The sequence below is a fragment of the Macaca mulatta genome, chromosome 2 (genome assembly GCF_049350105.2).
Source record: "Macaca mulatta isolate MMU2019108-1 chromosome 2, T2T-MMU8v2.0, whole genome shotgun sequence".
NCBI classification, from domain to species: Eukaryota; Metazoa; Chordata; class Mammalia; order Primates; family Cercopithecidae; genus Macaca; species Macaca mulatta.
This window is the reverse complement of record NC_133407.1, coordinates 107,084,551-107,111,370: the sequence shown is the minus strand read 5'-3', so window position 1 is coordinate 107,111,370 and position 26,820 is coordinate 107,084,551.

The window sequence follows — 26,820 nt, the reverse complement described above, 5'->3', positions numbered from 1 at the left end:
AATTTCTCCATATCCTCACCAATACTTGTTATTATCTGCCTTTTTTATTATACTCATCCTAGCAGGTATGAAGTGTTACCTCATTGTGATTTTTATCAGCATTTCCCTAATGACTAATGATATTGAGTATCTTTTCACATGGTTATTGGCCATTTATAAATCTTCTTTGGAGAAATGTCTATTCAGAGATCCTTTGCCCATTTAAAAATTGACCTATTTGTCTTTTTATTGTTGAGTTGCAAGAGTTCTTTATATAGTCTGGATACAGGTCGCTTATCAGGTATATAATTTGCAAAAAAAATTTCCCATTCTGTGGGTTGTGTTTTAATCTTCTTGATGGTTTCCTCTGAAGCACAAGCATTTTTGTTTTGATGTAGTCCAATTCATTTTCCTTTTGTTGCTTGTGCTTTTAGTGTCATATCTAACAAACCACTGCTGAATCTAAGGTCATGAAGATTTAATCTATGTTTTGTCTTAAGAGTTTTATAGTTTTACCTCTTATATATAGGTATAGGATCCATTTTGAGTTAAATTTTCTATGTGAGTTCATTCTTTTGCATATGGATATCCAGTTGTCCCAGCCCCATTTGTTGAAAAGACATTCTTTTCCCATTTAATTGTCTTGCATTTCTGCTTCACTGATGCCAGGTACGAGTGGAGGTTCAGTTCCTTACTCAACAGGGGAGTGGGATGAGGGGAAAAGGGAGAGGATTAAAGCGAGTAGTGGAAAATCAATTGACCATAATGTAAGAACTTTTATTTATTGGACCTCAATTCAATTCCATGGATCTATATGTCTCTCTTATGACAGTACTACACTGTCTTAATTACTATAACACTGTAGTATGTTTTGAAATTAGAAACTTTGTTCTTTTTCAAGATTGTTTTGGCTATTTTGGGTCTCTTGTATTTCTATGTGAATTTTAAAATAAGCTTGTCAATTTCTGCACATAGCGCAACCTGAATTTTGATAAGGATTATATTTAATCTGTACATCAATTCAGGAAGTATTATTATCTTAACAATACATTATATGTCTTCTGATCCATGAACATGGGAAGTCTTTATATTTATTTAGGTTTTCTTTAATTTCTTTCAACAATCATTTGTAGTTTTTAGAATTCAAGACTTGCACTTTTTCGTTAAATTTATTCCCAAGTACAGACGGTCCCCAGCTTATGATGGTTCAACTCACAATTTTTTGACTTTACGATGGTGTGAAAGCAATATGCATTTACTAGAAACTGTATTTCTCTCACAATGCTGGGCACCTCCCCATCAGCCACATGTTTTTGACTTACAATATTTTCAACTTGTAATGGGTTTAGCAGGATGTAACCCCATTGTAAGTGGAGGATCATCTGTTTTTATTCTTTTTAATGCTTGTGTACATCAGATTTTTTTTTTCCCAATGCCATTCTCAGATTGTTCATTGCTGGTGCATAGAAACTCAATTGATTTTTGTATATTGGTCTTGAATCTTGCAACCTTTTTAAACTTATTTATTAGTTCTAACTTTTTTACTCTTTAGGATTTTCTATATATAAGATCATATCATCTGCAAAAAAAAATGTATTTTAACCTCTTTCTTTTAATCTGGATTTCTTTTAATTTTTTTCCTTACCAAATTGTACTAACTAGCACCTCCAGTATAATGTTAAATAGAGGTGGTGACAGCAGACATCCTTGTTTAATTCCTGATCTTAGGGAGAATGCTTTCAGTATTTCACCATTAACTATAACATTATCTGTGGGTACCATACGAATTTAACAAAACAGCTTTAAGTTTCTGGGCTTTCTGTCTAGTTAAAACAGACTTTTCAAAGTTAAACATATGTTCACCTAAAATTTCCTCTAGAATTTTTATAATTTTATTTTTAATTTTATTTGTTGTATTTTTCAGTTCTATAATTCCTTTTTGGTTCTTTTTTTATAATGTCTATTCCTTTGCTGAGAATGTCTATTTTTAAAGTTGTCTTATAAGAATTTGTTAAAACTTGATGTATTTTCATGATGGCTGCTTTAAAATTCTTACCAGATAATCCCAGCATCTAATTCATCTCAGTATTGGTGTCTGCTGATTTTTTTTTTTCATTCAAGTTGAGATTTTCCTGATTCTTGGTGTTATGAGTGATTTTTCTATTGTATTCTGGGCCTTTGGGATATTCTGAGACTCTGGATCCTATTTAATTCTGTTTTTAGCAGGCAGTCCCCATGTTTAGGTGTAGCATACAGAGCCCTTCTTTGGGCTCCACTGACATTACCTCAGCAAAAGTAGAGCACTGATTCTCACTCATTACAGAAAGGTGGGGTAGATGTTCAGCTTGCCCCTTGGCCCCACTGAGAGCTTCTTGGTGAAAGTGGGGTACCCACTTACACCACCTCATTGCAGTTAAGTAACTGTGTAAGTTCAGTACCCCACTGGGCCTGACAGGCACCAGGAGAGGAGATGTGGGGAACAGAGTCCTACCTCCCACCACTCACTCCACTTCGTGAGGCCAGATGGGTGTGGAGGTTCACTGCTGACACCAGGGAGGGAGGATAAAGGATAGTGGGGACAAGCCTTGCCTGGCACCACCTCTTTAAGTCAAGCATTGCTGGATGAGGACAGAGGATCATCTCACCACTGGACCCTTTTGACATTGCCCAGGGGAATTAGAGCACTGCCTACCTCTACTGGGTGAGGGATGGAAAATCAGCTCCTCTTTCAGTCTCAGAGGGGAATTGGAGTTACCAGCTTCCTCTAAGCGGGGAATAGATCAGCACCGCCTCCACTTCCACTCAGAGTTTCACCACAAGGGAATCAAATGCAGAGATTATTAGGCAGCCTGTGTTTTTCCTACCTTTCAGAGTCTTCCTATGCTCATTTGTTGTGTTATGTCCAGGGCTTTTTAGTTGAAAGAAGGAGGACCTAGGAGAAATTAATCTACTTCATCTTGGCTGGGAATGGAAGTTTTATTATTTTGTGTTTTATGTTTCAGTCTTCAATACATCTGAAATTTATTTTTGTGTAAGGTGTAATGTAGGGTCCAACTTTATTTTCTTTCTGATGGATAGCCAGTTGTATCAGTCTAATTTATCAAAGAAAGCATCATTTTCTTATCCAATCTAAATAATACCTGTTCTGTATCTTAAATTCCAATATATACTGGGATATATTTCTAACTTCCTTATTCTGCTATCACCATACTGTTTTGACAACAGGAGTTTTGTAGCATATTTTACTGTTAAGCTAGGCAAGTACAACCTTACTGCTTTTATTTTTAGATTATTCTTGGATATATACCCTTCTTTATAAACTTCAAGGTCATTGTGCTGTGAAGGTTAACTTCAGCAGGACTGGAATTGGCTTGAATTGTTTTCCTAAAATAAGAGATGAATCTTCATGGCATTCACCTCTAGTCAAGGTATGAAATGTCCCAACTAATGTTGCCTTGTAACCATGGTCTACACATATCCCTTCTGTTCATGTTGCATCAACTAAGTCAAATTATATGGTCATGTCTGACTTCAAAAGGGTGGGAATGTAATCCCCCTATGGGAGGGCTTCGGGGTGTTGGTGAATATTAATCCACCTGTTGTATTAGTCTGCTTGGGCTGCCACAACAAAATACCACAGACTAGGTGGATTAAACATTTATTTTCTCACCATTCTAGAGGGTCTAAGATCAAGGTGTCAGGGTTGGTTTCTGATGAGACCTCTCTTCCTGGTTTGCAGACAGCCACCCTTTTAGTGTCCTCACATGGCCTTTCCTTGGGGCTCGCTCAGAGAAAGAACTCTCTGGCATCTCTTCCTCTTCTTATAAGCATCCTAATTCTATCGGATTAGGTTCCACTTTTATCTCATTTAACCTTAATTATCTCCCTAAAAGCCTTATCTCCCAATATAGTCACATTGTGGGTTAGGGCTTTAACCTATAAGGATTTTTTTTTTTTTCAGCAGGGAGCAGTGGGGAGGAGACACGATTCAGCCCCTAACATCTGTAATATGTTATGGGATGCTATGATGCATTGTTCAGATCTCCCTTCCGTACTGGGCACAGTACTGTGCAGATATTGCCACAGCTGCTGACTCACAGCTGAGTCCCTCTCCAGGAACTGCCCTTGGCCAAAGGGAAAGGCCTCACCCACTGTCATACCCTATTCTTGGGGGATCTTGCTTCAACTGAGACAACTCCAGGGCTCAGTTGTAGGACCAGCTGAGGTCTCCATGGCAGCTGCATCACACACAGCCCGACTTCTTCTCTGCCAACTGCTGCTTTTCTCCCTCGTCCTCCCACAGAGGTTGATCCTAATTAACTCCCAATAAATTCACTGTGTGCCAGTCTCCATCTCACAGTCTGGCTCCTGGGAACCTGACCTAAAATGAGCCAAGTCCACTCAACTCTGAAACACAGGCTTTTAGCCACTAACCGTTTTCACTCTCTGGACACCTCTCCTGCTCCAGCTGTCTCTCACCTTTCTGAGACCAGACCTGGTCAGTCTGGGGTGGGATTATCATAATCCCTTACCTCTCTGTCCTGGAATACGCACACACATCAGCATCTAAAGAAAACTTTGTAATTACTAATCTATTGAGACTACGGGATTGCAAGCCCATGACTTCACCTTTATTCTTTGTGAGGAACAATTTGAACATATAGGGGCACTAATTTCCTCCTCCTGTTCTCAAACAGGAACTTGAGACATGTCTAGAGTTCCCTTTGCTCTATCTTTCAGAACAAGAAGGTGGCTCTGTCCCTGGGACAATCTGGAAACCCTGGGCCAGCCCATTATCACACTTGGGGCTGGTTGATCATTGTACAGAAAGGAGCATGTTGCAACCCAAGTCATAAACTCATGGCAAGTACTAAGCAGTTAAGTACAAAGCAGAAATCTTAAAATTCCAAGGTAATTATCTTTTCTGTCTTTGAGCAGGAGCCTGGCTTCTCCTTTCCTCAGGCCCCTCAAAAAGAAAACTGTACATTACATTGTAATTCATCTTTGAAATACTTGGAAACTTCAAGCATAATTGCTAATTAATGGGCTAGAATGTACAATTAAGGTGCCAGATTTACCATCACCATGGCCCTGCAGTTGCCCTCTTGGGGACTTTCTGAAACCAATGACTTGATAGTTGGTGGGGACAGGGATGCTGTACGGGGAGCAGAATGGAGAGGAGAAAAGCAAGGAACAACAAGATTACTTTCCAAAGACTGTTATCCATCATCATATGTGTACAGAGAGGTATCTACATGTGCGCACCAATGAGATTGAACATTGGGCCTCCTGCCACACCTGAGTCCATCTGGTCAGATTTATTTAGCAATTTCTTGCTGAATCTCAGATCTGAACACTGAATAGACTTTGATAACATCACCTGAGAGGTGGGCTGGACTGAGGGCCTGTCAGTCCCTCTTTAGCTGCCTAGGTGACAGGGAAACAGGAAGAAGCTGGTCCCCTCCCCACCATGTCTGTGAAGGTGGCATCTCCAAGGCCTGCTTGCTGTTGCTACTGAGATACCGTGAAATCAGAGGCCCAGAAGCATTGCTCAGGTTTGAATCATTCTCACTGCCCAGAAGCCCTCAAGGTTGGAACAGATCTCCCCTGAAATGTTGCCTATTGGGTTGTTTTATCATCAAGTCTGTCATGATCCAGCCTCAAGTCAAAGAGAAGATCTACTCCTTCTGGTCTCTTGGAAGACTAGAAAGTAAAGAAGTAATAATGGCTGATTCTTATTGAGCTTTGCCTGTGTCCCAGGTGCAACTGTGAGCCCTTTAGCTGATTAACTTATTTAATCTTCACCTCAATCCTGTGAGGTGTCCTATTATCTCATCCTGCAATGAGAAAACTGAGGCATAGAGAAGTTAAGTAATTTGATGGAGTTCACACTAATATTAAGTATTATGTGTGGTTTGTGGGGAGGGGGTGCCTCTAAGCTTTGGCCTCCAGGAGCCTTGTTTCAGAGCTCATCGTCTCCCCTGCTATGGTGTGCTGCAGGGAAGCATACAAATTTTTTAAAGAACTTTTTGTTTTTTAAATTTGTTTGTGTTTACGTATTTAACTGTAACACTTGTTTGCAAGCTTGCCTCGCTCCTTTGGGTGCACAGGTTTCCCTTTTAAACTACAAATATCTCCCACAAGAGCTTTGAGGTCACCAGCTTTGCACAATTCAGTATGAATTAATGACCTAGCTCACCTTCTGCAGCCAGTGGCCTTTCTCTGGATGACAGGTCTGGGGAAGGGGAGTGAATTTTGAGAGCTGGGAAACATCTATTCGGAAAGAGAGATCAACTGTGGAATTGGACACTGCTCTGTGAATCAAGTCTCTGGACAACCAGGGGCCATGCAGAGGGCACTGGGAGGCTGGGGAGGGGCTGCTACCGCCCAAGAGGACTTCTGAGAAGGAGGGGAGGTCACCAGAGAAAGACTGCCTGCTTTACGAATGTGTAGGGAGGCATGGGCCCCTGAAAGCTGTCTCATCTTGTGTGTTCAGTCTGTGCATTCACCCTGGTTGCTGCTGGCTGCACTGCACTTCAGCTTCATGTTCCACGTCCTGGACGTTTTAGTTTGTACTGGGGCTGGTGATCCAGGTTCAGCTATACCGCACCTGTCCCTGCAGAGGATACAGTTCCTTACACACAGGTGGCCACAGTCTACATTGTATTTCCACTCCGCTTCCCATGCCCTGCCCCCACCTCTCTAGCCACACTGATTAAACCAGGGGAGGGCACCTGAAGTACTTCCTATATTCGGATAGACACCTGAATTCTCAGCAGCTGCTTGAGATGGTTTCCCTCATTCTGATACCTTCCCACCTCTGGAATTGTGTCTCTCTCCTCTGCTTCAGGACTTTTTCTGGCACAAGGAGCTTGGTCAGATCAATGGGGTTATGGAGGAGGCAGACATAATGCCCTGGGGTCATGCCTCGACCAGTTAGGGATAGGAGTTGGTAGATAAAGGCTCAGCCTCCTCCTTCTGCAGGGGGAGAATTCTGTGGCAGGTTTCCTTCAGTATGGCACAGGGTCCCCAGCAGGATGCAGCCTTCCATGCTTTGGAGATAAATTGCCCCTTAGCACACTTTTATTAGCTTTCCTCCCTTCCTGATCTCACTTCCCCATCATCCCAGCAAAAGTTGAGATAAGAACTTGGGTGCAAGCAGTTTATTGGTGGGAAATCAAGGGAAGGAAGAAGGAAAGCCAAAAAAGGGTTCCTTAGTGAGCAAGTTGCTTCCAGGCAACTTGGAGATTTTTGAGAGAGTGCAGAACCCTGCTCAGTGCTGTCCTGTAGAACAGGGAAGCTGTGGGATTCACCTACCCAGTCGCTCGCCTTGGTGGTGGAGAGCTGCCACTGGGAGGGAGCATTACATTCCTGGTACTTTTGTGCCAAGGCTGCTCTGAAGCTCGAGAAAGCCTTCAGGCAGGAGGAGCCAGAAAGCAGGTGCTGCCCACAGGGACCTTCCGAGTGAGCCTTAGGAATGTGGGTGGGATGCCAACAGGAGCTGATACATCTGTGAGTTCATGGGGCCTTGAAGCTAAAGCAAAGCAGAGGCTTAAACAGCAGAGGTTTATATTTTATCAGAAACATTGACCCCATGCCCTATTTTTGCCTCTAATTGTTCCACTTTATTTCTGAATATTGGCACCAAGAATTTGTTCTGCATTTCTGGGGACTCTAGAGGCAGAATCAGACCCTCCTGAGCTGATAAATACATTCTCTAAGACCTGCCTCTCTTTCGTTTTACAGAGGATTTGGGTCTTTGTTATGGTGACGGAAGTGAAAAAACAACTCAAATAAATGGAATACTTATTCCGGCATTAAAGATTACTATTGCAGGACATTGCACCATATCTTTTTTTCTGGTGAATTATTAATAAAGCCTGTTCTTGTTTAATGCTCGCTAATAATTTCTAAAAACAGATCTACAACTTCAGCTGTAAATGCATGTCCATGAATCACTCCACTAAAATTCAATTGTATGGTTAGCAAAAACCTCTGATGATAGAACAACCTCATCTTTTCAACCTTCTTCTCTGGAAGCCCTGCAGAATGGCAGACAGACCACAGTAGGACCCAGGAAGCACAAGAGGGAGAAGTTGAAATAAAGCTTTCCAGGTCTTCAACATCCTTGTTCAGGGAATAATGAAGAGAATGAAAATCTGGAAAAAGGACATTGAAAGAAGTGACTTTCTAACGGCTAAATTTGAGTCCAGGAGAGGAGCAACCCCACACAAAGTCCATCAGGCAGCATCAGATGCCCGGCATTTTCCTCAGAGCAACCCTAAGGGATAGGTGCTCTGATCCCTGATTAACTCAGTGGAAACCTGAGGTTCAAGGAGGCCTGATAAAAGGCAAAGCTAGGGCTCAAACCCAGGACAGTGTGATGCCAAAGTCTTGGTCTTCCAAGGACTCTACTGCCGATCAAATGGCTTTAAACTTCACATAGTTTCTTTCCCCCATGAGGGAAAGGAATAAAAATTCACGCATCACCTTCCCTCAAGAAGGAATCTTGGGGATAGAGATGAAGCAATTGGCAAGGGCTATTTTGAAAATCCTGTCAAGGAGATTCTGACATCTGCCCCAATCCTTTCATTAGGAACCACTGACTTTCTGCTCAATAAACTGATCCTATCCCAAATGCCACTGGATTGGATCAGTGTCTTACGGAGCCACTCATTCAGTGGATATTGACTTAGTACCCACAGTGGCCAAATACTGTGCTGGATACTTAGGGTCCAACAGGGACCCAAACTGAACATGCCCCTTGCCCACAGTCCACTGCAGGGATAAGCATGAATTGAATATAAAATCACCTCTGTGATGCCATGAGGGTCCACCTCAGGGAATGTGACCTCGGGAAGTGATGACTGAGTTCTGATCAGAAAGTGAAGAACTAACAAGGGACAAAAAGAAGGAACATTCCTGACAGAGGACCCAGCATTGACAAAGATCTGGTGGTGGGTGCTGAATGCAGACCACTGCATTCAGAGGGAAGGGGTGAATGTGTGGGAGATGACACATGGTGGCCAGGCTCTGCAGGGTCTCAAAGTCTGTGTTGAGGAGAACAGTCGGAAGACAACCTGGGCTGTAAGCCGAGGTGGACATAATTCATTTCCCATTGTGAAAAGATCCCCCTGATAGCAATGTGAGGACCATGGCAAAGAGGACCAGAAGGGAGTCAGACAGGACACAAGTTCACCAGTCCAGAGATGGTAGCAAACACCCAGGGCAAGGGAAGAGCAGCTGGGACTCATGTGCCTGTGATGAAGAGTCAGAGCCAACACAAGAAACATTTAGGAGGTAAAGTCATCCAATCCCAGGGACAGACTGGACAACACCAGCATTTGGAGGAGGCAGAAGAAAACATCAAAGATGCCTCTGACATTTGCAACTGGATGGATAAATTACAGTGCACTAAGATGGGGAAAGGTCCTGCTATAGTTTGGGTGGGTGCTGGGGGAATCATGTGTCCAGTTTGACCTCTGAAATGCCTTGGAGATTTCCAACAGAAAATGTCAAATAGGTAGTTGGAAAGATCTAAGCCACACAAAACAGTGTGTGAGTCTTCCCCTTTTTTGTGGTGGAGCTTCAAGCTGTGGTCCTGGATGGGTGCTAGAAGGAGAGGAAGCCTAGAAGGACACTGTCTCCTTTGCAGGCCTACGTGCCCACCCAAAAGACCCTACACTGTCAGAAAAGGCATCACCAAAGGCAAGCCTAGAAATAGGTGACAGCGTGGGCTCCAAGGGAGTGTGTCTGGAAGGCGGAGGTGGTCAAAGCGTTGCATGGTATTGAAGTATCAGGCGCAATGAGAGTTGAGAAATGTCCCTTGGACCTTGGACTGGGCAATGTGAAACTCAGGAGACCACCTATGTCTCAATGAAGGGAGAAGCCAGGCTGAAGTGGGCTGAGGTAGCAGCAGGAGAGAGGAAATGGGGTCGGTGAGCACAGCTCTCATTTCTAATTAGTTTGGTTGTGAAGGGAGGAGACAGAGGGAAGAGAGGGGAAGAAGAGTGTGGTGGGAGAGAACCGTATTTAAATGGAAGAACAGTGGCAGTGTTTACAAACGAGGGAAAGGCTCCAGGGGCATGCACAGAGAGGTGGGTGCCCACAGCCCTCATGAGGGCCCTGCAGTGGCAGCCAGTTTCTGGCAAAACCAAGGTGTATCTGTCTGTCTTCACGCCTCTCCCAGTGCCTCCTCTGGCCCCTGGGGACCTTGCTTGCCTGTGATGTGCAGCCTGGAAATGCAGGGGTTGGTGTCTCTGGAGCAACCCTCAAGCATGTGGGGTGGAATTAGGTGGGTCAGTGCCTCAGCCTCCCTGTCCTCAAGCAGGATGCTTCAAAGCTGTGCTCCCTGTAGTCTCCCAGAGGGTCCCCAAAGGGCACTGAGCCCCACTTGCCCCTAGTTTGGGGTCATGTATTAACTTTTCTTTACTGGCTACTCTTTCTCTCCCTTCCTTGCTTCACTTCCTCTACTTTCTCCCTGGACTTCCAGGGATTACCCAAGTCCACATCTCAGGGCCTTCTTTCGGGGCACCTAAGCTAGGATGGGGTAAATGTCCTAGGAAGGCAGGCGGCATTGGGATGCCAACTGGAAGCAGAGGAACTCTTCAGTTTTTTCACGTGGAAAGCGAGAGAGCAGAGGGGTGAGTACAGGCAAGCTTCTGGGTTTGCTATCAAGAAGAGAGGTGAGGCTGGGCATGGTGGCTCATGCCTGTAATCCCAGCACTTTGGGAGGCCAAGGCAGGCAGACCATGAGGTCGGGAGTTCGAGACCAGCCTGGCCAACATGGTGAAACCCTGTCTGTACCAAAAATATAAAAATTAGTCGGGCTTGGCGGCGCGCGTCTGTAATCCCGGCTAATCGGGAGGTTGAGGCAGAAGAATTGCTTGAACCCAGGAGGCAGAGGCTGCAGTGAGCTGAGATCACACCACTGCACTCTAGCCTGAGCGACAAGAGCAAGACTCTGAAAAAAAAAAAAAAAGAAGAGGGTTGAGTCCTCGCTGATGTCTTCCACATGTCTGTAATGGGGTCAGCCAGGTCACCTGCTGGAAAAGAAGCAGGGAGAGGTAGATCAGAAATGTAAACTTTCTAGAGAAGGTTGAAATAATTGGTGTGAGAGTGAGATGCCCCAAGAAAATAGGAGGGTTTCTAGGAATGCTGAGGGTCCTGTTGAGGCTGGTAATCAAGAGTTTGTGATGGAATCAACCTGCCCTGTCGTGTGCATTTCTCCAGCAGCCCCCAGCTGCTCTCAGGCAGGGAAAGAGAAAGTGAGCAGGTGGGCTCCCCAAGAGGGGCCACATGGGCAGTAATGCCAGAAAGAGATGTTGAAATCATGAACCTGTGTTGGATAAGGAGAAAAGAGAGAAAGAAAGGAGAGAGGTGATGGAGTAAGACAGGGGCTGGAGACTCTCCCTGTAGAGGGCCAGGCAGTGAATGTTTCAGGCTTTGGGGTCACATCGTCCCTGTCACAACTACTAGAATCTGCAGTTGTAGAAAGAGAGCAGCCGTAGACAGTACCTGCATGGGCAGGCTGTGTGTCAATAAAACTTTACTCACAAAACAATCAGCCTGTAGGACCCAGCTCGCTGAGCCATGGAGTAAGATACAGAGGAGGGGCCGGGTGTGGTGGCTCACACCTGTAATCCCAGCACTTTGGGAGGCCGAGGTGGGTGGATTACTTGAGGTCAGGAGTTCAAGACCAGCCTGGCCAACATGATGAAATCCCATCTCTACTAAAAATACAAAAATTAGCTAGGCATGGTGGCATGCACCTATAATCCTAGCTATTCGTAAGCCAAGGCAGGAGAATCACTTGAACCTGGGAGGCAGAGGTTACAGGGAGCCAGGATCATGCCACTGCACTCCAGCCTGGGCGACAAAACGAGACTCCATCTCAAAAAAAAAAAAAATACAGAGGAGGGTTGGATTTAGTGTCTTTAGAAGTGTGAGGCTTTAGTGAGGATGAGTTCCAGGGTGTGGCTAGGAGGTGGTTGGAAGGAACCAAGGAGATTGTTGCTGGCAAGGTGGAGATACTGACAGGCCTGGGAGTCGAACGGTCATCCATGAGAATACAGACATCTCCCAGGACAAAGATAGAACTTCGGGCAGGAGAAGGAGTGGAACCTAGGTTGCCAGTCATGGATGAATGGAGGAAGGGCCTGGAAGTTCAGCAGATGGCAGCAGAGAGGGGTGGCTGAATAGCATGCACTCCTCAAAGAAGCAGGGCTGGTTGGCTGGGAAGGTAGTCATCATCTGGAAGATCCCAGAGGGATAAAGGCATAAAGGGGTGAAAGATGTATTTGAAGCAGGTGAGCACTAGGCCTGGTGGCCAGGGGTCTTGTCCCACTGATACATTTTCTATAGAAATTAAGATCAGTTTTCCCCTCAGGAGCCCAAAGGAGCTGCTGACTTCTGCTGCTGAAAATATCTACATTCTCTCCCCATGTCCAACCAGGGTAATCTTTCAGAAGCCTATTTCTGACTGTCTCTCCCACGGCCCAAGAACCTTCTATGGTGAACCACTGCCTACCAAGTAGATCCCAAAACTTTTTAGCAAGACATTGAAATCCTCACCATTTGTCTCCCACCTGCTCTTCTAACTCACTCACTCACTCACCCATCATGCTTCGGTAAACCAAATATCTAGTATTACCCATACCCGCTCCACAAATTTTCACTTTTTCCTTTATGTCTTTATCAGAAAGACTTTCCACTTCCAACTCTCAACCCCTGACCCATTCTTCCAGACCTAGCTGCAGCGATATGTCCACAATGAACCACTCCCTGGGACCTCAGCAGATGATCTTGCTCCCATCTCTGTACTGCCAGAATGGAATTTGGATAAGATTACAGCCGACACAGGCTAAAAATGTGGGGTCCCTTAAAACCTGACATTTCCAAACTGTTCAACACTGGGGGGTGATGTGGAGGGGGCTGAGGATGCAGGTTGCCGGCAGCCTATGCTGGCAGCCCCAGTGCATCAGCACCAGCTCCCAACTCAACACAGCACTTGGCAAAGCAGGCGCCCTTCAGCGATCCTCTGTTGTTACCTGCACTGGCCCTTGAGTATTCTCCAACCCACACACTCACCATCTCAGACTATTCCTTCCAACTGTGCAAACCTCTCTTTGAAAGAAATTCTGCTAAATATCCTTTTCTCCTTCCCATGATGTTCCCTGTGAGTTGTGGCAGCTCTAATGGGCCAGCAGTTCTTGGCCCCTGCCGGAGCCACTGCCCCATCTCTACCCCCAGCACATCTCCCCTACTCCTGTGCAGTCATTTGGGGCTGCCTGTGGCTCCTACTCAATTGTGACATCACTACGCCACCTTTTCACCTCCACACCGCCTTGCATAGTACCTGGTACTCAGCAGAGGTTTACAAACTATTTGCAGAAAACATCTGAGCTGGCCCTGTGGTTGTCTCATCCTCTTGCTCCCACAGGCACAGCTCACTCTGCTGGTTTGGATGGACCCTCAGAGCTGACCCTGCATAGCTGAGGGATGTTTAAGTCATGGGAGCCTGGGAAATATGGCACTGGCCCCAGCAGCATGTTCAAGGAGAGCAGTTGCTATAGGATGACACCACCAGGACTTCTGGGGAAAAGGACTCTAGTCCAAGATGGAACCCACCAGTGTCACAGCACTTGGCCCCTCTACCCCTTTAGGGAGCAGGAGCCCCACACTCACCAGGCTTGGTCCAGTCAGCCTCCAAGCCTGCAGCCCCAGCTCCCTCCCAGAGAGCTCACCCAGGCCAAGGGTGCTGAACCTTCAAAAGCACAGGACCAAGGAAGTGGCAGCAGCTCCACTGAAGGCAGCTCCTTCTACCAACCCTCTCAGGGCCCCTTGGGGCAGATTTTGCCTTGGAGACTCAAAACTTCAGTGGTGTGGACTCAGCTCCAGGCAAGTCCAACTCCCTTCCCTGGACTGGAGTAATCTGGAGGCACCCACAGGGGCCAGCTCCCCTCATCAATTCTACATCTTCCTGAAAATGTACTTTTAAGCCCCTTAATTGCATTTCAGAGATAACCCTGCAAGCAAAGTGGCAGGAAGAGAAACCATAGAGAGAGGTTGGTGGTCAGGCTCTTTGTTTTAAATCAATCAAACATCTGCGACTAATGCAGCTTTGGGCTGCTCCTCAGGAAGCATTAGCCCTATTAGTAGGGGCTGGCAGGAACACAAAATAAGATATTTATGGGCTGGGCACGTGTGCATTACTGTGGGGACCACAGGGCTGGGGATGGGGCTGGGGAGGAGAACGGCATGGGTCAGCATGTTTGTGCAGCTCACCTTGGGGGTCCATGCCCAGCAGGGTGACAGAGAGCCCCAGGTTACTCCCATGGTGCCCCACACATCTGGGCACTTTCACATGTCTCTGTCTGCTCAGTGGAGAGGACTCTGCCTTCCTGCCCTAGCTCTGACAACAGCTAGAAAACTACAGCAAGTCATCCTGTGACTCTGGGCTCTGGGCTTCAGTCATAAAGTATAGGGAGACATTTGATCTCTGAAGTCCCTTCTCTGAGCTGAGCACATAAATGTGTATGATGGGTTGGGGAGATATTTTGCTACTTAAAACCACAACTATCTTCTCAGAAGGGAATCCTCTGGTTTAACACAAAGCCCTTGGGTGATCTGGGTGTCAATGGGCTTGGAGCTGTGTTTGGGAATAAGGAGGGAGTGACAGGGAGAGAGAGGACTTCGGTGCGGGCAGGAGGAGGGGCGGAGAGTGGGACTGGAAGGGAGATGACACACTCATAGTGTGAAGTGGGATGAAGCAGCTGTGAGAAATCGCTGGTTAGAGACAGGATGCCTGATGCTGACGTGGAGCTATTGAGAGCAGTGTTTAACAAGGCTCTTCCCAGTCCACAAATCGTTAGTAAAGGTTCTGTTATAAGCAACTGCCTTGTGCTTGTGGTTGCTTTGGGAATAGAGTCAAGAAGGAGTTGCACTTTGTGATGGATAAAAATAAGGGTGAAGGTAACAAAAGAGTCACTGAGACAGAGCAGGGAGCACAGAGGACAAGAATTTCTCAAAATCTTGAACCAGGCTTCAAGGGTAGCCCCCAGGATGGGGGCAAAGCTGGGCAGCCTCAGCTGACATTGGAGTGTGCACAAGCAATGCAAGATAAAGGCAGACCTGCTTCCCCCACATTTGCTGAAAATTAGTGACTGACTGTCACTTCATCTTTGGAGTGATGGAAAGATTCAGTGTGGAAACTGTAGAGACGGACCCAGCTGGGTTGCCACTAACTCACCACATGACCTTGGTTAGTTATTTCCTCAGTATCAGGATCCACATAAAAGGCAGAAAAATGCTTTCCTCCCAGGACTGCTGTGCCCTAAGAAACATGAATGTTTCTTAGGTACTGCATCAATTAACTGCTGTTGTTTAACAAACCACCTGAAAATTTGGTTGCTTAAAACAATCGTCTTTTACTCCAATTCTGTAGTTTGGGCTGGTCTCAGCTGGGTGGCTCTTCTGTTGCTCTTGCCTGTGAAGCTCATGAAGCTTCATTCACCTGAGGCTCGACTGGGCCTGGGTGGTACAAAATGTCCTCACTTAGAGGTCTGGCATCTGACAAGCTGTTGGCAGAGGTGCCTTGGTCAGAATCCTGTACACGGCTGCTAGGCTCCAGGAGGGAAAGCCTCAATGCACAAGAGCCTACCAAGCCTTTGCTTGCATCACATTGGCTGATGACCCATTAGTCAAAGTAAGTAACGTGGCCAAGTCCAGAGCCCATGTGGGCAGGGATTGCTCATGGGCCTGGATAACAGGGGGTGTGCTTTGTTGGGGGCCATGGTGGTAATAATCCACTACAAGCACTTGGCAGAATGCTTGGGATACAGAAAATCTCAAGGAACGTAAATGCTATATTCATCTGTTTCTGTATTCCAGCATCATCTCCACCCTGGACAGGTCAGGGGAGCACTGGGAGGTATGTCAGTGCACGGCCTCACCCAGCTCAGCATGGGCTGGCCCAGAAAGCTCCACGGTTATTCTTATTTATTCCCTCTCAGTATAGGTGGTGTGCTGGACAAGCTGGGTGGGGCTAAATCCACACCAGCAAGCCCAGTCTCATTACCATGCTCCTTCCTTGGCCTTCCCAAGGCACCATCACTGGGTATGACAATAGAACCACAAAACAGTGTGTACGTAGCAATGGCCTGCAGTTCCTGGCACTCAGAGCTCCCTGCCTCCCAATTCCCTCAGAGAAGAACACAGCACTCAAGGTGGAGTCAGGCTAGCTGTGTTCTGCCCTGGAGGGCAGTGCAACAGGCACAGGGACCTCTCACCCAGTGCACCTGGTGCCAGCTTGCAGCTGTGCCCACTGGGTGTGAACCTGGCTGGAGTAAGGAACATGGGTGTGGAGCCAGACTTGAATACTCTCATGCCTCCTTCCCCACCTGCCATCTCACTGATCCAATTGGTCCCACCTCCAGCCACACCTGCCTGTTGGGGTTCCTCACACCACCCCAAGTTTCCTTCATCTTGGGGCCTCCACACCCAATGTACCCTCTCCCCTAACAGCTTCCACCTTCCCTTGATCAGCTCCTCCTCTTCCTCTAGGTCTTAGCACAAATTTTTCATCCTCCGAGAGCTCTGCCATGTCACTCATCCCTCCAAGCTGAAACTGACCATCTGGCATCCTCTCTTGAAGCACCCTCTAGTTTTCCTTCGTGGCGTTTTATCTCAATTTGTCACTGTGTACTTACTTGTGTGAATATCTGCTAAGCATCTATTTCCACATCTCATACTCAGCTCCCTCCATGAGAGCAGGCTCTACCTCTGCTTTTGCATCAGTCTATCCAAGCATTTGTGGGGTGCTGGGAATACAGCAGGCACTTAACAGACATTTATGAGTTAATTAACAGATATGCATAGAGCTTAACTTATGATTATTGATGAATTGTCATGAATACTCTTGCATACAGCCTGGGAAAGTATAACAAGAGTCAGGAGTAAGGGTGGCTGTAGGAAGTGCCGGGACACATCCCAGTCGCTCTTGTGTGTGACTCAGGATGTCCAGCTCAGGAGGGCCCCAGCTCCCAGCCACCAGTTTCTAGCTGCAACCCTGAGTGGGGATGAAAGAGGGGATGTGAGATGCTGCATTAGGAGCCCAAAGCAGAGAAGGCACTTCTGTGGGGAGCTCGCTACAAAGGGGCCCCAGTGGAGATGGCACAAGCTAGGGAGAGAAAAGAGAGGTGTGAGGGCCAGACGGTGCAGCATGTGGCTCCTCTGTGCCCCTCACTTCCTCCCCTCCCACTCCTCAACTCAGCTCTTTTCTTTTATTCAACCAATGATGAGTCTTGACAAAGTAGGCTCCTATAGCTAAGATGGACCCAAGAGAAAGAAGAGAGCCACTCCCTTTCCTCTGCAGATGCCTTCCTTCTCTCCTGCCCATTTTCATCTTCCCCCATTTACTGTAGTTGGAACCTCTCTGACCTCACCAGCCTGTGGATAATGGTGGGTTCTGGTCACAGATGGAGGCTGGGCCTGGACAAAGACTGCTGTGTGCCTCCAGGCTGAGGGTCTATGCTTCACTCCTCTCCCCACTCAACCCCAGCGATCTTCCTTCCTGGCCCCTCAGACTGAGTGCCATGGAAGCTCCTCCCTTACACCCAGACAGCCCCAGATGGGGGTCCTGTCACACGGTTCCCCCACTAGGCTGTTGCCACCAGACTGTGAGGAGGTAACTCTTTCCTTATCCCTGGGGGTGTCCAGGCCCTCCCTCCTCTCACTGAAATATCTCCCTCCTGTCACTAGCCCTAAGTCAGGATCGTCCCCAAGAGTTTGGCAAGGGCTGCCACACCCTCCCAGGCCCAGTCAGGAACCAAGGCCCTACCTCAGAGGAGCTAGCCTTCCAGGGACAGCCTTCCACTGTCCAGGTGTCCCAAGGCAGTGTCACTGCTTTGCCTCCAAGAGCAGAAAAACCAAGTCCAACCCCAGACTGTCCCATCATAAAGCCCATGGAGGTTCTGTGAAGCCCAAGGACTTAGCAGAAGAGGAGAGAGGGGAACCCGGGCCTTAGGTCCTCGTCCAGGGTCTTGGCAGATTTGCACTGCTGGAAGTGATGTCTTGGCTACCCTGCAACTCCCAACCCTCCTGTAAGTAAGTTTAGAGAAACCTCAACAGTGACTGAAAACAGGAGGGTCTTGGAGGGCAGGGAGACAAGGACACAAGGTTTGGAGCAGGGTGGGGAGAGCCTCACCAGGGAGATGTTTCTTGATCTCATCAGAATCCTGACATCCAGGCAGGCTGTCAGCAAAATTGTTTTGTGAACAGTCTCCTTTCCCTCAGTTTTAGGTGTCTCCAGCTTCATGCAGCCCTTCACTCAAGATTCATTTCTTCACTCATTCATTGCTTCAGTGCTGGAGCAGGCACCAAGCCATGCCTCAAGTTTCACAATGCAAAAGCCACACACAGTCTGTTGGGGGACAATGGGCAAGTAAACAGATCCTCACACAGTGAGTGGGAGGCTATGGGACTCCCTAGAGGGGTATCTACCCTGATGGAGGGGGCTGGGCAGAGGAAAGATTTGGGGAGGTGCTATGTCTTAGAGAATAAGTTAAAGATTATTCCAGCAAAGAAGCATGGGAAATTCTGGAGAGGTAGGCAGATCCACAGAACCTTGTAAGCTGTGTCAGGGAGTTTGAACATGTCCTGAGAGCCATGGGAAGCCACTGAAGGGCTTTGAGCAGACTAATGTGGCCAGATCTGAGATTTTTCATGGTCACTCTGGCAGCAGGGTCAATAATGCAATACAGAGTATGAAGCCTGGAGCAGGTGTCTCCTCAAGATTTCAGCCCTTCGGCCGGGCGCGGTGGCTCAAGCCTGTAATCCCAGCACTTTGGGAGGCTGAGATGGGCGGATCACAAGGTCAGGAGATCAAGACCATCCTGGCTAACATGGTGAAACCCCGTCTCTACTAAAAAAATACAAAAAACTAGCCAGGCGAGGTGGTGGACGCCTGTAGTCCCAGCTACTCGGGAGGCTGAGGCAGGAGAATGGCGTGAACCCGGGAGGTGGAGCTTGCAGTGAGCTGAGATCCGGCCACTGCACTCCAGCTTGGGTGACAGAGTGAGACTCCATCTCAAAAAAAAAAAAAAAAAAAAAAAAAAGATTTCAGCCCTTCTAGCAAAGCTCTCAATGCTAAATCCTTACCTGCCCCCTACCCCAGGTTACCAGTTTCTAGTGGTTTCTAGGCCAGTCTCTCCCTAACACTCCCCTCCATTGCCCTATCAATATTTAATCACCCTGAGTCTCTGACTTTGGCATGTGCCCACAGCACCTGTCTCCATGAGTGGTATCACATACCCAGCAAACTATCTAAATACCATCAACTTCTCTCTCTTCCTTACAGCCACATGATCCATTCCCAAGTCCTCGTGATTCCATCTTCTAAATTATCTCTTCACTTCATTCCAACTTTTTTTTTTTTTTTTTTTTTGCTTCCTTGATTCTGGCCATCATCTTTTGCCTGAATTTCTGTATTTGTGCAAATACAAAATACAAAAATTTCTGTATTTGCACAAATACAGAGATTCATGTAAAAGATGAATGTAAAGGCCTTTGTATTAGTATCTGCACCATGTAAATGTCTCTGTATTAGTCAGGGTAGACTAAATGATGCTGCAACAACAAATTCCAGTGACTTAAAGAATGAAGGATTTTCCCTCATTCATACTGCATGTCCATTGTGAGTCAGAATTTTCCTTTTTTTAATTTTTTTTTTCTGAGATGGAGTCTCACTCTGTCGCCCAGGCTGGAGTGCAGTGGCACGATCTCGGCTCACTGCAACCTCCGCCTCCCGGTTTCACACCATTCTCCTGCCTCAGTCTCCCGAGTAGCTAGGACTACAGGCTCCTCCCACCACGTCCGGCTAATTTTTTGTATTTTTAGTAGAGACGGGGTTTCACCATGTTAGCCAGGATGGTCTCAATCTCCTGACATCATGATCCACCCACCTCGGCCTCCCAAAGTGCTGGGATTACAGGCATGAGCCACTGCACCTGGCCACCCAGATTTTTCTTAAACACATATATGATCATGCCTGATTGTCATATATCCTTTCCACTCCAATACTATAGTCCTTATTTCTGAAGGACTGTGTCTGTTCTAAATTCTGTCTCCCACAACTGACTCATTGCCTGGCATAAGGAAGTCAGGAAAAAAATAATTGTTAAGTGAATGAGAAAGGATACAGCTGACACTGAGATATTCATCTTTGACAACGACTTATTACATTACTTTTGTTTTGGCCAGGATATAGGTGAAGATTCATATAACAGAGATACAAAAATGATAGGCGCTTCACTGAACTAGACTTACATATCTTGCTCATATAAAAGTCCCAGCTGTATGAGGGCTCTGCTCCACAAAGTCACTAAAGCCCAGGCTTCTTCTGTCCTTCTGTCTTGCTGCTCTGCCATTCCTAGGTATTCCCCTTGTCCTCATGATCAAGCATGACTCCCCCGTATAGCCAGCAGGAAGGGTAAGAAGGGAAAGAAGACAATCCCCTTCCCATCAAATGGGATGACCCAAAGGGTGTGCAAATCAAATCCCTTCCTTCCCTATTGGCTAGACCTTAGTCACATGGTCATATCTAGATGCTAGGAAACAGGATATATGGCTAAGATGGTCAGCCGTGGCAGACCATTGAAGGAGAGATTTGGGACAGGAAGTTTCATGTTGCATCCTCCAAAAATTATTACTTTCCTGTGGCTTGCCCCATCAGGGAGCTGTGGGCCAGCCAGGAGGCAGCACATGCCCAATCCCAGGCCCCTCCCTTTGTAAGTTCCAGTTCTACCAAACAGGGACCTGCTGACAAAAGACAGGGCTGTAGAGCCAGCCTGAAGGCCCTGGGACCTTTCTATCCACATAGCAGGAGAAAACTCAGCTATGCCAAGAAAAAGCTGGCTGGGTCTCCCAGACCACACGCCAAGTTGTCTCAAGCCCTGTCAGTCTCACCTCCTGTATCCTGTGTTTGATCTTGCCTCCACCGTACTATTGGCTGATGTCTTATTCCATTTGTGTTACTAAAGGAACACCTGTGACTGGGTAATTTATAAAGACAAGAGGTTTATTTGTCTAACAGTTCTGCAGGCTGTACAAGAAGCATGATGCCAGTATCTTTCACTCATAGCAAAAGGAGAAAGGGAGCCAGCATGTCACATGGCAAGAGAGGAGGAAAGAGAAGGGGAGGGGAGGGAAGCACCAGGCTCTTTTAAACAACTAACTCTCATGTGAACTAATAGAGTGAGAATCCACTCATTACCATGAAGAGGGCACCAAGCCATTCATAAGGGATGTGCTCCCATGACCCAAACATCTCCCATTAGGCCCTGCCTCAAACACTGGGGATCAAATTTTGATGTGAGGTTTGGAGGGGACAAATATCCAACCTACATCATCAAGACAGCATCATTTCCAACCTGGACGCATCCACAGGCTTCTGGCTAGTCTTCCACCTCCCTCTCAATCCCATTATCCCCTCTCCAATCCATTCTCCACCTCTATTAATCTGATAATGTTACCTCCCAATAACACAATCTCCAATGCCTTCCCCTGCCAAATCTAGTAAATCCCAAAGACTTCACTTCAGCCCTTTGTGGCATAGCCCTTCTGCAACTTCCAATATCACCTCCTATATTCATTTTCAATCTTGCATAACAAATTAACAGAAAATGTACAGCTTAAAACAAGAAAATGTATTATCTCACATGATCTGTAGATCAGGAATCTGGTCACAGCTTAGATGGGTCCTCTGTTTAGGATCTCACAGGGCTTCAATCAAAGTGTCATACAAGTTAGGTTCTCATCTGAAGGCTCAATTGTGGAAGAATCTGCTTCCAAACTCACCCAGGTTGTTGTCAGAATTTATTTCATTGGAATTGCAGGAACAAGGGCCTCAGGTTCTTTCTGGCTGTTGGTTTGAGCTGGCCCCCAACTACCTATGACATGGGCCTTCCTACATGGCCTCTTACTTCTTCAAAGCCTTTCTAAAGCAACTCAGCTAGTAAGGCAGCCTTGCTAACATGATTACAGGAGTGACATCCCAGTGCCTTTGCCATTTTCCATTAGTTAGAATGCGTCAGCTGGGTATGGTGGCTCACACCTGTAATCCCAGCACTTTAGGAGGCAGAGGTAGGCAGATAACTTGAGGTCAGGAGTTTGAGACCAGCCTGCCCAACATGGTGAAACCCTGTCTCTACTAAAAATACAAAAATTAGCCAAGTGTGGTGGAGTACCTGTAATCCCAGCTACTCAGGAGGCTGAGGCAAGAGAATCCCTTGAATATGGAAGGCAGAGGTTGCAGTCAATCAATATGCACCATTGCACTCCAACCTGGGTGACAAGAGTGAGACTCTGTCTCAGAAAAAGTAAAATAAAAAATAAGTGAGTCATAGGTCCTGCCCACTCAAGGGGAGGGGATTATTCAAAGGCATGAGCACCAAGAGGAGGGGATCATGGGGCCACCTGCTCACCATATCTCCCAAGCACCACAGGGTCTAACTGGGTGACTTGCAATTCCCTGACCCTTGGAGCTTCTTTATTTCTTGGGGCCTGAAAACATCTTATTTTCCTTGCTTTTCTGACTCCCTCCTCCCACCACCACATCTTACCCATCTAACTAATGCGTTCTCTCCCTCCAAGACTGAGCCACTTACTCCTGATAGGGCCTCCTGATTTTCCCACCTCCTGATCTCAATCTCAGGCTAAGAAGTGACCTCCTCTGGGTCCCTGTGCTGCCCCATTACCACCTTGGTCACTCTCTGTTGGATTGCCTGTTTGCCTGATTCATCAGCTGCCCACCCTCACCATACATACTCCATTGTAAAATCCCATAATATAGAAGCTGTTTCTGTCATTTCTGAATCTCTAGAGCTGGCATTGAGTACAGCATATAGTAAGTGCCTAATAAATGTCTGTAGGATGGCTGGAGATAATTTTTACTGAAGAGGTATAAAAGGGAGTGGCTGGAAACAGTGATATTCAGGTTAGGCCATTCCAGAGCATAACATCTTCCCTTTAGGAAAACACACACAGGATGGTGTTGTCCAACCTGTACTGCACAAACTGGTCTGTGGAGCACTGGCATTACCTGGGAGCTTGTGCAAAAGATGGAATCCTTGACCACATCCCACCCCACTGAATCTGCATCTGCATTTTATCAAGATCACCATGTGATTTGCATATATGTTGAAGTTTAAGAAGGCTGGTCAAAACATCAAGCACTTCCATCTTGGGCTGCAAAAGCAATGGGGAGAAACCCAAATCACACCCCTCTGCCCCCACGACCTCCAGGCTGTCCTTGCTGTTAATTTGTTAACTTATCTGGGAATATTCCCCTGGGAGTCTTTAACAATTGCTCTAGTTAGGAAGCCCTCGCTCTTCTCTGCTAGGGCTCCTGCTGGCTGCAGATTCTACCTTGAACTCTGTTCTGAGTGGAAAGACCAGACAAGTGTTCAGGTGTGGGGCAGACAGAATTCTTCAGCAAGACCTGAAATCTAATTGAAGTCTTGCTGATCTAGAGGATCTGAGAGGTCAAATCACTCCAAAAGCAGTGAGGACAGGGCTTATTGCCTTTCGTGTCTGTTTAGCTCTTGGAATCTGTGGGCTGAGGGATCCTCTGGTGAGTTAATGCATGAAGAGAAACATGATGTCTTATGGTAATATTTTGGGACATACATGGTGCCCATCTTTCTGGAGAAAGTGCCAGGACCTATCTGCCCCAGTGATCTGTGACTCTTGTTATTCAATACCTGCTCTGATTCACAGGGCTACACAAGGCAAGGACCGTGACCCCTCTGGGCCATAGTTCCTCATCTGAGTAGCCTGAAGAAAAAAAGATTATTGTGAAATATTGACTACAGTTTGAGCTAAGAAAATATTTATTTATTTATTTATTTATTATTTATTATTTATTTATTGAAATAGAATCTTGCTGTGTTGCCCAGGCTGGAGTGCTGTGGTGCAATCTCGGCTCACTGCAACCTCTGCCTCCTGGGTACAACTTCTGCCTCAGTCTCCCAAGTAGCTGGGATTACAGGCCCGCACCACCATGCCCAGCTAATTTTTGTATTTTTAGTAGAGATGGAGTTTCAACATGTTGGCGAGGTTGGTCTCGATCTCCTGACCTCATGATCCACCTGCCTTGGCCTCCCAAAGTGCTGGGATTACAGGCATGAGCCACTGTGCCTGGCCCCAAGAATATTTCTTTCAGGGGGATCTTGTTTTTTCTGGGAGGAGAAACACCTTGAAAGACTATCTTTTCTGAATAACTATACAGGCAAAAACAAAACAAAACTAGAAATTGTCACCAACATGAAATTAATCATCCTAAAGCAACCTTTTGACCAAATCACTTCACTTCTCAGATGATTTCCAGGACTCCAAAGACCTGATGTATTCATCCTAATTCCCCATCAGGGGTCCCAGCCACATCTTCCACATCCCCTCTCTCCATACCCTGGGCCCGGGTCTGATTCTCCTGCTAGTCACCAAGCACGACTTGCACTTCTGAATATGTGTGCGTGCGCTCCTGAAATCTCTCCTCCTCCTCCAGGAAGTCTCCTTTGATCACCTCCATCCCTCCAGCCAGTCATGAGCTCTCCTTCCTCTGGTACCTTTATCTGTGCTCACGTATAGCCTGGTAAGGAAGCTGCGCTTTGCGGAGTTCCCTCAGGGCCAGGCCCCTCTCCTCAACATTGCTTCTCCTCCTGCAGAGGCCAGCACAGTGCCTCCTCACCACGAGAGCGTTTCTCACACGTTTCACTAATACACCTTTAATGGCAGAAGACAATGTTGAAGCCCCCGAGTCCTCTCAGGAAGCAGCCTCCGTCTCTCATCCCTCCGCAAGCACATTTCTTTGCTCCTGCTGTAACATTAAAATTCATGAACCTTTGCATTGCACATAATCATAGAAGAGTGTTTATTTTAATATAAAAGTCATGATTTTCCCCAAGTCTTCCAGCACATGCAATACTCTGGGAAGATGTGCGGCTTCCTGTTGCCTCCAATGAGAGCTCTAAGGCTGACATTCCCACTGTTGAGGACATGAAAATAGGGCTGGACAGATAGTTCCAAGAGAAAGCCACCTCCCCACCAGGCCAGCTGAGCTTCCGAGGATGGAGATCGAGGGGTTGGGTTTTCAGCTTGTACCTTATTCCCTGGCAAGGCTCTTGACAACTTGCAAGACATCTTCACACCATGAATACCCTCTCACTTGAGGTCACAATGAAATGGAAGGGCAGGGAGGGCAAGAGTTATTATCCCCATTTTACAGAGGTTCTGGGCTCTCTGATGCTCCACAGTTAGAAAATAATGAGGCAGAGCTAAAAACTCCTTTCTAAATTTTCCCAATACATGGAATGTCCTGTTATTGGGACAGCTGGTCGAACAGTGCTACTGAGGCAGGAATTCTACCCTACCCAGAGCACATGTGGAGCTCACTGGGAAACAGCTCAAGCCTCCGTCTTCCTGAGGACAAGACCTATCCCCCTACCCAAAACGTAACCCCCACCCCCACCCCAGCACACACATCAGCCCCTGGACTTGCAAACTCTTGCTTCCAAGCTAAAGTCCTCAGGAGCCCTTCTCTGACCCCTTCCACAGGCCAATAATTCTTGCTATAAACCTGTGCCAGCCAAGAGGACCCCAACACATACCCAGAGCTAGGAACCTACCTTCTAGCCACAGGGCACTGAAGGCAGCTTTCTGAATACGCTGAAGAGGAAGCTGGAGAAAGAAGTTTTTTCAAACAGTTCTTCACCTCCTCCACTGCCTGTGCTTTCCTGGCCCACTTGGCATTCCCCTGCCTGCAGAGGGAACAGCTCCTAGTTACGGCACTCAACTGGAAATGACAGTGACTGCAGCGGACCTGGCTCTTCCACAGAGCCCCCTTTTAGGGGAGAGCATGGATGGCAGAGCAGGGCGTGGGCTCACCTGCTGGATTGCTGCCTTCAGGCTGCCAGGCAGCATCCTTCACACGGGCCCTCTGAGAAGAACACTTTAGGGGTGATGTGCCTTTCTATAGGAAGTGGCAACCCAGGGACTCCCCCACTGTGGCTCCCCAACCAGAGCCCCTGCCTGAAGGATGCTGTTGCCCACCCTGGGATAGACAGTGCCCCAGAGGGAGGCCACACACTGGAGGCTCTTCCTTAGCAGATGTCAGCTGTGCCACACACCACTCTGAGACTCAGTTTCTTCATCTTCAAAATGATATAAAATCATTGGATCCACTTAGCCTTCCTTGGGTCATTGAGGTAGAGAATCAGTTCCCCAAATTCATCTCCAAAGGTGATTAGATGCTCTGACCCTAGACAAGAGGAAGGAGATTTAAACCAATGCCCATAAATGTCCATAATCCTCCTGGAATAAGTGGATCATTTCAATACAAGTGGGAAGGGCCATGATGGTGATCAGGCTCAGATGCTATGGAGGCAGAGAAGGGCCCACAGTCCCCTGGGAGGTGGTCCAGGGGCAGAACACCACCCACTCTGCTCTCCACCTCTGTAGGTACCAGGATGAGCTTGCACTAACTCTGTGGCCAAGAGGGCGAGGCATAGAAATGGGGCACAAGCAATGGAAGAGGTGAGAACTGTTGCCGCTGGAGATGGCACACTCCCTCCATGACCACATGGGGACTCGGGCCTGGTGTCACCAGAGTGGCTTTCAAGAGAAGCAGGAAGTCTGGGCTTATATGTGAAATTTCCCAGTTTTTAAAGGAGGGCAACTAGTTCCATTAAAATAACAAAATCGCCCAGCCAACTTTTCATGGACCAAAAGAAACACATTCTCTCCATGTGCCTGTGATTGAGGGAAAGTGGGCTTCCTGGGTTCTCG